Source organism: Ixodes scapularis, unplaced genomic scaffold (genome assembly GCF_016920785.2).
Source record: "Ixodes scapularis isolate PalLabHiFi unplaced genomic scaffold, ASM1692078v2 PGA_scaffold10__122_contigs__length_95168666, whole genome shotgun sequence".
NCBI lineage: Eukaryota > Metazoa > Arthropoda > Arachnida > Ixodida > Ixodidae > Ixodes > Ixodes scapularis.
The window spans coordinates 54,477,853-54,491,622 of record NW_024609836.1 but is presented as its reverse complement, the minus strand read 5'-3'; the positions used below and the strand labels follow the sequence as shown (position 1 = coordinate 54,491,622).

Genomic DNA, 13,770 nt, shown 5'->3' with positions numbered 1-13,770 from the left:
GACCCCTCCACAGCGAAACAAAAGCCCTTGCGCCTCGCCTCCAGGAAGCAAGCGGACCTGTGCAAAGCAAAGTGGTCTCCCAAACAATCGCCTGCGCCTGACCAAAAAAAAAAAAAAAAAAAAAGAAAAAAAAAAAAAAAAGAAAGCTTGTTGTCAGCGGGAATCAACGAAGCGCCCCACAAAGTCTCCCCACCATCCCCATGGCCCCGCTTATCAGCGGAACCAATGGCAGAAGGCGAGAGAAACATAACCACGGAACCGCACCCGGAACCGCACCCTGCTTTGATTGCATACAAACCTACACACACACACACCCTTCTTTGACTTCCCTTACCCTTTAACCTCTCTTGCCCAGGCGCCCAGGTCTCCGCGTGCTGGCGCTTTTCTTTTTCTTCGTTTTTTTTTCATTAGTTTCGGCCGCCTCCTTGCGGTTGTTTAATCGTCATCCGTCATTTGTCTTTCGTCGTCAGGTTTGCTGCGTTGCGGAAGCGCTTGTGAGTATCGATATTTCGTTATGGCTGTTATGCATGTGATATGCTTTAGATGTCCCAAGCCCAGTGGTGTGTAGATGTGTTGCGGCTGTCAAGCGGTTCAAGTTTAAAAATGCGGCTGGGATCTTTAAGGACCTTACCGTCTCTGTGGTTAATGGGGGTGCTGATGACAGGTAGGCCTAATGGCAGTCGCTCGTTTTTGTCGCTGTGCCGGTTCGTCAGCCTTTGTTCTTGCATGCACCCGGTAACGTCAGAACGCGAGCGTTTCTGTTGCGTCACGCACGACTTATGAGATGTCGGTGAGTTTTTAGCGTGGTTTTGGTTTTGGTGCCCTGCTGAACCGAACTGGCGTTCTTTGTGCAGGCGCTCGTGTTCGGGAACGGTCGCTTCAATCGTTTGGAAGTCCTTCGTCGCCTAGACTGTGTTTCTCTAGTTTCATTTACGTTTGGGCTGAAGCGTAAATTTGTTTTCCTACACGTGATATTTTATTTTGTGCGATTTAAAAGGATTTACCCGCCTTTAAAAGGAGACGGAGCATTAACGGGGGACTAGGGCCATCTAGTGAATGAACGGCGCACTACAGCGCTGCAACGACGCTGGCGCCATCTCGCGCAAGTCTCTCACAACTGCCTTGAATAGGCGTTGTTCGCGTCACTGCCCGAGTCGCCCTGACGAGCATCCCCAAGAATTCTTTTCGTTCAATATCGAACGCTTTATTGATTTCTCAGTTGCTGTACCGACGTTTTGATGTTCTCAAACGAAGTGTTCATATCTCGCCGCATTTGTATCGGTCGAAAGTCTTCGAACGATGTTTTGCTGCACTATGTCTGCACAAGTTCAAACGATGAAATGTTATGAAACAGTACTTGAACATTGGGTGCCTGCATTTTTTTTTTTTTTCTCTCTAAGACGGAAGCTTTTTATAAACTCCGGGATCCTCACTTCACTAAATATTTCCATGTTTCTGAATCTTTTCTCAAGTATTAGTAGTATTCGGCATTCCTGCTCTCGGTGTGTGGACAAACGTGATCGTCTGCCATTTGTGATAGCAGACGCTCTTTCGCCGGAAGCACTTTGATACATCCGGATTTTGAACCTTTTCGAATACACGTTGCGTTTGATTTTTATCGTGCTTCATGTGTCATTCCGATTTGTTTTGGTCGCAGTTTTATGTGGATTTCCTGTAATTTGCGGTAGACCTTTTGAGTTTGTTGGCGAGTCGAGAGATGGCGATGGAGGAGTCTCGTACGACGTCGTCCTCTTCGACGTCGTGTCTAGAGGGCTTATTTTAATTAATTTCGCTTTAATTGAGACATTTCGAGGTTATATACCGTCGGAGAGTTGTATTTGATTCGGCGTTACCTCCGAAAAGCGTACCGGTGTCAACTTTGGCGCTGGGAAGCCGTGCGTATTTGTTTACCTCTCGGCGGGGTGGTATGTGCTCTTGGGGTTCAAGCCCCGAAGGACTTGAAATTAAAAGACAATTGGGGGTATCGCTTCTCGGCCTTTTGGCTAAGATCAAAGTGTAGTATCTGTTCTTATCAGCTTAATATCTGATACGGGTCCTATTTGGACCCAAGATATTAATCTTATTTTTGGAATGCGGCGTAGTGCTTGAGGTTTACCTCACCTATGCCACGGGTTGGCCCGGTATTGCACTGCCTCCGGGATCGGCCCACCCCCCTCACGGGGGGAAATCTCTGAATCCAAAGAAGGAATCACGAACCACACTACTCTCCTACAAATGAGCTGTAACCTCGCGTGGTGAGCAATTCCAGTGGAACTGAGGCCAGCGCGGCGCGGCTGATGTGTTGCGATAAAGTTATGAATGATCGATATGTTGGAAGTCTCATATTTCTGTGCTATTTGCTCATTCTGAACAGGATCCCTGGTGAAGGGTGATGAAATAGTTTCCAAGACTGCATTCTGACGGAAGAGAAATCCTTGAAGCTCTTCTGGGTGTTCATCTTTGTGACCTGTGGCAAGCCATACGCCATACCTCCGTGTGATCAGCAGAGTTGTGTGGATGTGCTGTGCCATGAACACTGTCAAAGCCCTTGTTGCAGTGTTGAAGACGGAGTGCTCCTATCAAGTGACTGTGAGGTGTCGGCAGTGGCAACAGCGGCAGTAGCAGTGTGCCTTTCAATGCCTTCTTAAGCGCCGTTCACACTCTTGCAACCCACTACGACCGAGAGAGACCAGACCGGTTTTTAAGCCTCTTGCGACATCTTAAAACCGGGTGCGCTGCTGCGGAGTTGGTCCTAAGAAGTCGTAAGAGGCTTAAAAACCGGTCTGGTCTCTCTCGGTCATACTGGGTTGTAAGAGTGTGAACGGGCCTTTAGGGTGTTGAAAGCTGCACGATCCCGTGAAGTGTCAGCATTGACAACTATAACAGTAGCAGTGTTTCTTCAAACTCCTTGTCACAACTTTGAAAGTGGTGCTCCTGTGAGGTCAGTGTTGGTAACAAGAGCAGCAGCAGTGTGCCTTTCAATGAATGTTGCAAGTAGCTCGCCTGTGGCTAGCTAAACCACCTGACTTCCCAAACCTGACGGACGGCGATGCCTCCTCCCTCAAAGCTGTATTCAATAGCTATGTCAGCCACCATCACATGCTAGCTGTTTGGAGGGAGTCGCAGACCATCCTCCTTTAGGAGAATGACCAAGCATCAAGTTGGCTAATGTGTGTAGGCAACGTGTTGTCTCGGAAAGCCCTGCATGCAACTTGGCTATCTATCCGGATGAGGATGTCTTCCATAGGGTGGTAAAGTAGCATTATGGCCTCGGCGATCACAGTTATCTCTGCTTCCTCTGGTGTGGGGATTTTTTAAGTGTTTGTTCTGCCGGGTGAGGTGGTGACTGATGTGGTGCTCATTTGTCTTTTGTGAGGCGTCTGTGTAGTATAGTGTGACGTGGCCCGGGACTGGAGAGGTGCAGAGTCTATTGATCCTTGCGGCCCTCCTTGTGGCCGAGGGACAAGTAGAACCGTGTTAGTCTCTGGATGTGTTCCCACGGTGGGGGGATGTCTGGGATCTCTTCATGGAAAGGGGGTGGCGTGGGGGGGTGTCGGGTAACCGTGCTGACTGAGGATTGGTCTTCCTTGCCTCGAGGTTAGTAGGCGGTCATGTTGGGATTGCCGTTGTATGTCGCACTGCCCCTCCAGTATGTTAAAGGTGCCATTTGCTTTGATATAGTAATTTGCTAATATTTTAGGTTACCCGGTGCAAGCCTGTGGCCTTTGCGAAGAACCATTCCAAGTTTGGAGGTTTGAGTCTTGGCGAGTCGGATGCTTGGTAGCTGGTATAGAGTCCTAGAATATACGTCTCGGGGGTCCCTCTCCTGTGCCTCTGTTTTTGCGTGTGATTTTCTTTATAATGCAATGTATTTGTTGTATTTGTAAGGTGAGTTTCGTTAGCGAAACGTTCCATTTGCCATCATCCTGAAGCCAGAAGCTCGGGATGCATATGAAGTCTTTGCGTTTTCTCTGTGTTTACGATGTTGAAATTTATGTGGTTCCAATCTGCTTGCCTGCCCCTTTGCCAATAAAGATTCACAAGTCACTGGGAACAGTGAAATATGCTTCAAACTTGTTTTGCTTACGATTGAAGCCTTGCATTTTCATTTAATTCACTTGAGATGCATGTCAAATAGTGACCAGACGTCCCACTTTAGATGAGACAGGTTCCGCCAGCGTGCTTGTGGAACGGCATTTTGTCCCGCTTTGGCTGCCCCGAACCCGGAATAAAAAAAAGATGCGGGTAAACGAAATTATCACCCCAGTAAGAGGCTGCTCTCCCTGATGTAGGTACAAAATATGCTTGGCAGAGATTATGATGCTGAAGGTTACTTCGCATGACATTTGAACAATACTATGGACACGGATTCTACAAAACTAAATACTAAAGAAATATTCCAACCAAATGTATCAGATGTGCATGCCGAACTGTATGCAAATTGCAAAGAAATGTGCACGGACTATACATAATTATAATGAGGTATGAATTCTTTCCGAAATTTAAACTTAAAACCCTAACACAAGGACCCCCTTACGCGTCCCGCTTTGGGGCTCGAGCAATATGGTCACTTTATTGTCAGAGCAACTAATATGCGCCCTGTAAAAAGTATGTTGACATGCACTTAAGCTACGATATAAAATACTTATGCGAAAATTATTACTTAAAAGCCATTGACCTAAAGCATTGAGCTATACTAGTCAAAGGTGTTATAGTCTTGTCAAAAAAGGTTTAGACAAGAATAAAAATAACATTGGAGTATGTTTACCAAGCCGGAAGTTAGTCTGCCTCAGTGGGCGTCTCGGCTGTAATTTAGCAACTTCAGCAATTTAGCCAGTGCGGTAACGTGCGCCACGCAGTAGTGATACACGACCGCACGCCGGTACGACGCTCATTCACATCGAAACGAGCAGCGGTGCGGATTGAATTCTGGGTTCTGCAGAGTGAAATTCCGCCCCACGTGCTCCGAGCTGGTGTGCCTTAGCCCATGCGGTCACCGATGCTCCCTTCGCAACGGCAGATGCGGCAGGTGCTCTACAGTTGCGCTGCGACGTTACAGCAACCTGTCCCGGTTTGTCTGGAAAATGAGTCCTATGCATGCAAAATTGCAGTTTTCCCGGCCTGTGTACCGAGAAAGTTCACGTACAAAGAAAAGAACACGTAAATATAAACACGTCTGAAGCAACTCTTCTGGAAATTAAGATAATCTTGATTATCTTAATTTCCAGAAGAGTTCCTTCAGACGTGTTTATATGCCAGCATTGTTTCTATACATAAAAGAAAGGTGTCGGAGACTACCGCCCGATTCACTAAATGGCGGCCTATGTCCATTCATTTACATTAACAGACAGATAGAGACATGCGCAGTCCGGGAGGTGCTGCCATCTATCGAGAATATTTTAAGTTATATTTTTATAGGGCAACACAAATAAAATGCTACGAGCTCCGCTTTTTTAATCTATCGTTGACTTGTGGAACCTAGTTAAATTTATAAAACTGAAGGTATATCTTTCTTTTGCATTTCCTCTACTCCGTACGTGAGTCGAAGGAAGAACAACCCGTAGTAGCAAGACCGTTTCGAGGCTGATCGAGGTCACTAATTCCGTCTGTAGTTGTGAAGTTCTTACGAAAAAAATGCCCGATCGTAAATTTCTCATTGGTCGATAGCGCTTGCGTACAAAAAAGCTGAGACGCTACGTCGAATCACTTGCCAAGATGGCTCCCACTTCACAAAAGAGAGTCCACTTTTGGCAACATCAGTCCCCGATGCAAGTGGAACACTTGTTTGAAACTTCGCGCCAATAAGGAAATACAGGCACCGGGAGGTGCTGCCATCTAGTGGGTGCGTTTGAAGTTAGTGTCTCTCTAGATCAGGGGTGGCCAGGCTGACCCGGCCTGAGAGCCGCAAACAAAACCGCGAAACTTCCAAGAGCCGCAGGGGGGGGGGGGGGGGGGGGGGGGGTTCAAACTTTTGTCTGGAGCAATAAACCAAACTCGAACTACTTTCAATCTATCCGAGTCAAACTGTATTAAGATAGCTGTAGCACAAGACTAACACACTGCAACCTGTTTTTCTATATAAAACGCGTTCCATTTCCCCTTTTGGGGAAGTGCTCGTGTGACCGGGAGGGAGGCGGAGTCTGTCTGTGTGTGTGTGTGTGTGTGTGGGGGGGGGGGGGGGGGGGGTTAGGGGAGGGAGCCGCGAGCCGCACTATAACACGCGAAGAGCCGCATGCGGCTCGCGAGCCGCAGCTTGGCCACCCCTGCTAGATGAATGGATAATTTGAAACTGCTAGGGGAGTCGGCCAGATGCTAGTAATTGATCACGTTTGCAGCGAAGTTTTACATAACAGCGCCGCGGTGCCGTTTATGTTGCCGTGGTGTCGGGGCTGGGCTTGAGCCGTAGTAGCATGCAGTGACTCTAGGCCGGTACGGCCTAGAGTCACTGTATGAGGAGGAGCGACGTTTCGGCCGGCCGTCATGTGGGTGCCGCGCTGGAACAAAAGCTCCCGAGCAGTGGGGCACGGAGGCTGGCTAGAGCGTTTCCTTGCGGTCGGTTCGGGGTCTACCCCCGGCGTGGCGGGGACGGTGACATTATTGCGGTGGTACTGTGCTGAACATTTCATGCCCCTTCTTGAGCCTCTCTGCATAGCACTCACAGTACGCAAAGAGCATCCTTCTGCTCATTCTTTTATTCTCTCCTATTCCCCTTTTCATCCGCTTCCCTAATACACCAGATTGCTACTCGCCCCATCAACCGAGGCCCACAACCTCCTGGTGTCCACATTCCCCCGTCACCCCAGAAATAAACAAAACAAAACAAAACAAACCCCCCTCCCCGGATTCCACTTGTTTCTATTCTTTCTCAACCTTCTTTTTTTTGCACGGTATGCGTCGGGCGCGTGCCTTTGGCTGCTCAGCTGAAAAACTTACTCAGTAGGAGTAACATCCAATAATAAAGCTATGAGCTCAGGCTTCTAGCTGTCAAGGAATAACTTTAAAATGAAAAAAAAAAAAGTTTTAAAGGGATGGTAAACCAAAATTTGGATTACAAAAAAAAAAAAAAAAAAAAAAAAATACAATGCTGGAGATTTAGGCGTGACGCTACAATCCATACAACACTACTAGTAAAGTACCACACGAGTTTCGACCAAGTTTTCTAGCACGTTATTTTGCAAGAAACCAAGTGTACAACCATAGAAGAGCAGTAACCGCTCATTCACACTGGAAGCGGATCCGTGTTCGCAAAGCGGTTGCGAACGCGGTTGTATAAAGATCCAATACAAGTGCGCGTGCACTCGATGACATCAAGTGTGCGTGCAATTGTACTGAATCTTTATACAACCACGTTCGCAACCGCTTTGCGAACGCGGATCCGCTTCCAGTGTGAATGAGCGGTAAGAGGAGTAAGCATGTGTACAACCAGTTTCCGAAGCCGGCAACCACAACTGGAACCATCCTTGGCGGTTTCCCGAACCTCGCGTAGTCACATTTCAGCCGCCACCACATAAAGGGCGCAACCAGACATCCAATTTATGTTGTCTGTATTTTTATGATTTGTTTAATAATTAGGCGCGATTATCAAAACTGTGAGCTATACTTTGTTTCAGCTTCCGTCCGAGCGCAGCCAAAGCTACGTGCGGCCGGAGCCAGTCACACGCCGGCAATAGGTCACGCGATCTCGCCTGCACTTTTGTATCACTCCGCTGCGCCGCCGGTCGTCCGCGCCACCCGCGCTCGGCGAGTATTTCGTCTGCTACGGGTGCAACGGTATCCTCAGCTACAGGTTTAAAAAGTGCCCTTTCACGTTCTGAACATAAAGGGGCCCTGCAATCATATTTAAGCGTCTACCTTTTTTGTGGTTTCCATGTCTCTTGGGGTTCGGGCAAACCAGCGGGCACGGAGAGAGTAACTAAATATAAGTGCATCATATTTTAACCGAACGACGCGGAAACCTCCTCCACCGACGGGGGCGACCTGCGGTACCGAAAACGCGCGAAATGTGACGTCTTTGGTCCTGGGCTTACTACTGGTCAAAGCCGCTAAAAGCTTGTTTTTAGTCGAAATACAAAATATAAGTGGCGCGAACCGCTTCAATTACTTATAAAAGTAGTTTTTGTTCAGTATTTTAGATCAGAAAAGAAACAAATGCAGTTTATAAAGTACGGAAACAAGAAATGACCCGTCGACATACCCGCCACCAAGCGGTGGAAAAGGCGGCGCATACTAGAAAAGAGTAGTGAGATCAGGCGCCGACACGGAAAGGTCCCGGATGTACGCGGCGGCGCTGCGGTCGTTTACGGACTGGAGGATCCGACCGGCTCCGAGCGTTCCGAAGGCCTTCAGCGAGTAGCTTTGTCTTGCTTTTTGGCTATTTCGCGGTACGGCAGTGCGAAGTGACTCCCATTCTGAACTGATCTTTACCCCTTGTTTGCTGTCGTTTGTGGCCAATGAAGTGTCATGCCGAATTAGTGTTTAATCGCGCAGCAAACGCAATGAGAGCCGCTCTGGCTGCCCGCTGTATACAGCCTATCCAGAACACGTTTTAGTGGTGCCCTCTCGCGCCGTCGACACGGCAGCGCGGCAGCTGTGAGCGCTCGTTGAGCTCACTATCCCTCCTCTTGTTCACGGCCACTCAAGCAACCAAGGACGTCATGAGGGAGGTTATTTTTTGCTTGTTTTTGTAATTTTATTTTGCCTATGACTTTTAAAATAAAGCGAAATTCGAGAAAAGAAAAGTTACATTAAGTTACTACGGTCAGAGCGCTCAGGTTTGGTGCAAACTAAAAATTAGTAAAAAAGTGCTTGCAGGGCCCCTTTAAGTCACAGAGGATGTCAGTACGTAGGCTGGCCGCTTGCGTCTGTGTCCGAGCTTTCCACCTGTTCGGCATAGGTTCGAGATGTAAATACGCGCTGCAAGGTGCCCGATGACCCGGCCGTTAATGTTTTTTTTTTTTTTTTGTATTGTCTGGATATACCAGGGCTCGAGGCGCAGTCCTTTCCACCAGCTTCTCGGCGTTCAATGTGATCGGCAGGTAAATGGGTGCCCTGATTTCGCCGCGTATCAGTGAATTGTAGTGACCTGGACGGCTTTTTTTGTTTACAACGCATTCGCAATATACGACCCGGCTGGAGTCTCCTGCCGAGTTTGAAAGTAGAAATTCATCACGACATCTCGCGCCTGACGACCAAACGTGCCTTTGCGAAAGGACGTTTTGAAGCGACTCGGTGGGGAAAGCGGTACACATGATTCGACGATTACGGGAACGAAACCACACAGAAAAACCGAGCGCTGCAGCCGTGTTGCCAGCGGATGTACGTGTTTTCACCAAACCACGTGCATTTACATATAATAATAAAAACATAAACTTCAGATATTTCATTCCTTTAGTTGCGAATCATTCTTAGAAGTACACATTTGGAATATTGTGCAATGTTTACGCACGAAACAGTTACTTAAAAAAAAAATTACTTTTGCGGACTAGTTTGTGGTGCGTAGGAATGCTCTTCTCGAAGTTGCGAACCGTCCCTCAGCCTTTCGCTGCGCTCGGACGGAAGCTGAAACGAAGTACAGTAATCAGGACCTGGGATAGGGTAAACTCTATTTCATACTAAAAATATCGACCTAAATGCTTGCCAAAAGGGGTCAGAATAGTCGTTTCTGACAATGAACAAATTTGTGATTTGGCCTGTATTCAAACTTTTTTTTATAAACAATCCAAGTTAAAATTTAGAAAAAGGGCCTCGATCGGCAAAGCAGAATATGTATTTCTTCGCGGGACTACAATTTTATTCAACTGTGCCAGTCCCTACGCGCTGTGCCACTGTACTACCAAATGAACTGTGCCGAAATCGACTGTTTTTGTCAATTTTCACGTGAGCATTCCGAAAAAAAGTTTAGGTTATATTACAATTAAATTTAGCGTAGCTGTTTCAACTATAATTACAACCACCTGTAAAAAGTTCTAAATAAAATTAGCGAGTAGGCGCCAAAAAAAATCGCTACTGAATGTGCTTCCGCGAAGTCAGTATTTTTAAAGTCAATATCTGTCCAAATAAAAGAAAAAAAGAAAAAGGGCCTCGATCGACAATGGACGCAATCTTTTTCTATAACATTCTAAAATTTGAAATTGAAATTTCTCTAATAGTGCACCCTGAACCACTGTACTAAGAAACCATGCTTTTCCGAAAAGGCCAATATTCGCGGGTGCCCACTGAATTAGCTTTTTCCATTAGGAAAGCAAATCCTACACCAGAAAAAAGATAATGTTGTAAACTACAAGATGATATAAAACACATAATTTTAGCAAGCTTGAACACGCCACAATCGCATTTCAGAAACGCGCGAAAAGCGTCATCTGTCATGGCCGCCGTGGGACCGCAGTCTTAAGCACTGGAAGTTGCGGAGGGTCTAGGATCTCCCGCACATGAAGAAGTAGGGGAGGCCAGAGCTCGTTTTGTAGGTCAGGAGGAACGGCCCAGTTTACCGAGGTGGGCAGGGAAGTTCAGAGTGGGGTGAGTGGGGGAGCTCGTAGCTCATGGGCAGAGCCAGTAGGTGTGCTCGTTCCTGGCACAAAGGCCCTGTATGTAGTGATTGTATTGATCGCAGGGTAGGGAGTTAGACTGTACTTGGCGATTGAGGCTGGCGTCTGCTCTGTTGAAGATGGCGGAGGGTAATGAGAGGGTGCACTGCCTGGTGTCGAAGCAGTCGGAGATGTTCTCTTCGTTCCTTGTGATTAAAGGCGCGAGCTTCTCGGGGGTTGTATGGTTCCGGCCAAGGATTCGGAGGGCCCAGAGGATTGCTTGCGCGGGCCAGAGCGTGAGCACGCTCATTCTCCGGAATGCCTTGATGGCCGGGAAGGCGGGAACCCATCGAGACGAACGTGGAGTTGAGGGTGAGTGTCCATGTAGTCCTGAACGGTAGTGCGGGTGTGATCTGGCAGGCCTTGACATTCAAATGCTCGTAGCGCAGCCTGGCTATCGGATCTGATAGTGATAATCGAGGTGGAGTGGTCATGAAGGGTGATGGCTTCCTCGATCGCTTGGATCTCCGCCGCAGTGGGGGAAGGGACGCCGCAATGTAGACGGGTAGATGTGGAATGGGGGCCGATGACTGCAGCGATGATCCCATCTGGTTGGATATGAGAGCCTGTGTAGTATGTGTCGTGAGATAGCTTCGGGAGATAGTGAGCGAAGTTTTGACGACGCGTCTTGTTCCTATCTGGATCCATGTTTCCTGGAATGGGGCTTACTCTATTCGTGGCACGCCGTCCCATGGTGGTGGGGCCGCAGGGTTGGGGGACTTCCCTCGGGAGGACTGTACGGCTAGCGCGTCATACAAGCTGCAGACACTGTCTCAGGTCTTTCTTGTATGGTGGTCAAGCTGGTCATAAAGAAACTCTCTGGAGACATGTCCTGGGAAGATAACATTCTCGAACGACTTGAGGCGCGTCCGCAGATGTCGTGTCTTTTTGTGTGACGCATGCGAGCAGTCTGACTGCGGCTTAAGTGCGGTCCGGGGCTGAGGAATCGACCCGGCGTTCGTTAAGGGTTGCCTGAGACTTACGGATGTCACTATAGGGCGACGGGATCGCGGTCCGTTCGACCCAAGCCGGAACGGTTCGAAATCCTCGCCGTTTTCCGCCTTGTATATACTGCCTTCTGTAGCCGATGCCGTTTAAACTGCCTATGTGCTTATGGCGCCTGCTTGGCCATACTTCCTATATAAGTGTATGTAAAGCTTATTATATAGGAGGCTCTGGCGTCGCTCACTCTTCAAGGTGAAAAACACGCACGTGCTGGATTGTGGATTGGATTATTTTGAGCAAACAATTTTCTCAACTGGCTCGAATTTCAGTATGCCTTCGATTTGGCAGCGCGAGCTCCGGTTCTCGGTGTCGTTTTACCAAGATAGAACGGGTAAAAGCTTTTTAATGCGAAGGGAAAAAAAAAAAAGAATAATAGACTCTCCGAATTCGGTCAAAAAGTCGTTTCTGTAGTTGTGAAGTTAACTACGTTTATGGCTGAATTGCGTTCATATATTCGTCCATTTAGCGCTCTGGGCGGCACCATTTTGTTCGACAGCAGCGCCCTCTCCATACATCCGGGAAATTCAGTGGGTTCGGCGGTGTAAAACGAGAGAGAGGGCACGCGCCCGACTCCGCTAGCAGACGACAAAACGGGAGTTTGCCATTCTCCATCTTTGGGCTGTATCGGCGGGCTGTACGGAACATCGAACTCTCGCTCGTAGCTGCCGTTGTGAAGTGGTTCGCGTTCTTAGAATAGTTATGGCTATTCCAAAATCAGCCTAGAGCTCTCTGTTGTTCTACTTCGGTAAATGATTAACTGACATATATTTTTCCGTTACTTAAATAGCAGTTGAGTCAGCCGGCAGTACTACCCTCAACTACTGCGTGTATTGCGGCAGGAGAGCACGTTTTGATTTATTATTTCAGACATCCACTCATGGTCACTAAAGGCCTGCACCAGTACGAACTTTGTATATACTTTGTTTCAGCTTTGGTCCAGACGCAGCCGATGCTACAAGCGCGAGCATGTGGCCCAGAACAGTGCTTGCACTGCACGAGGGCGCGTTCTTGGCAGGGATGCTGAAAGCCCGGAGCTCGCGCTTTTAGCTTTGGCTGCGTCTGGAGCGAAGCTGAAACGAAGTATAGTAAAAAAAGGTACAGCCACCGGCTTCACTTTTCGCCGGAGAGACCAGTCAGTCTGACACAGTTTTCCCTATTTTTTTTATTTGCACGCAGATAACAGCGCAATTGGACTCTGTTAGTCTGTTGGCATACCAAAATCTGCGCATCTGCGCTTGAAATTTCCAAAATGACGCGATTTTAAAGAGAGTTTGTACGCCAGCCGGATGCTATGTACAGGCCACTCGGCGGAGCAGACGACATCGGGCGAGAGGAGGAGGAAATTTTTTTTTTATCTTTTTACCCTCTCTGCTATGACCCTAATGGAACGGTCTATATCCTGTACTTACGCACACTGTACTGGTAGTCAATGTCGCACAACGTTGGTCACGCATACGAGGATGTTTTGTTTGTTTTATTTTTGCAGTGAGATGCCGATTTTAAATACTTCATATAATTTAAATTTGGTTTACGCGGCCACCTTATCTCGCTACTCCGGCCACTGGTTGAACTTTCGCGACTTTGTTACGAAAGGGGAACAAAATTAGTTCTCAAGACACACGTCAGAGTCTGCTGGAGCTGCCCTTCTCGAGGATCGGCGTTCTCCGTACCGTTCTTTTGGTGCAATTACCCTGGGCTATGCTCACAGAGGGGTACATGACGTTGTGCACAAATTTATTATCGCATTCAGGCGATTACTTTGCTAACCCTATCGAACTCACTGATTACTTACAACTTAATTATTTAAAAAACCAAAAAAAAAAAAAATAAAGAAACGTGATTTAGTTATTCAGATTTTTGGCCAATCCCCTCTGGGTAAGCGCCAACGAAGAATTTCGGAAAGAGCAAGACGTTCAGAAGCTGAAGGTGACTGAGGCCTCTACCAACTGTAGTTGGGGAAACCAAGTGCAGAGTTTTTTTATATGCGGGTTTTCAACGCAAACTGTTTCTAAAGTAACGCTCCCAGGTCACCAAGGGTTTTATAGCTTTCTGGAGTGATCCAGGTGCTGGAAGACGGCTATCTTCCGGACAGAGAAACAAATTAACGAAGGGTGAATGTCACACACTGGGTCCCCTAAGCTGACCGTGACTATAGAATATTTCTGTATACTCCACCTCCGTG

The 13,770-nt window shown here is 47.7% G+C and overlaps 1 non-coding gene across 1 annotated transcript; it reads left to right on the top strand.

Annotated features, from left to right (window-relative positions):
• Positions 1–1,983: 1,983 nt before the first annotated feature.
• On the top strand, positions 1,984–2,175 carry LOC120848116. The gene has a single exon (XR_005717560.1). It is a non-coding gene; the product is annotated as a U2 spliceosomal RNA (small nuclear RNA).
• Positions 2,176–13,770: the final 11,595 nt, after the last annotated feature.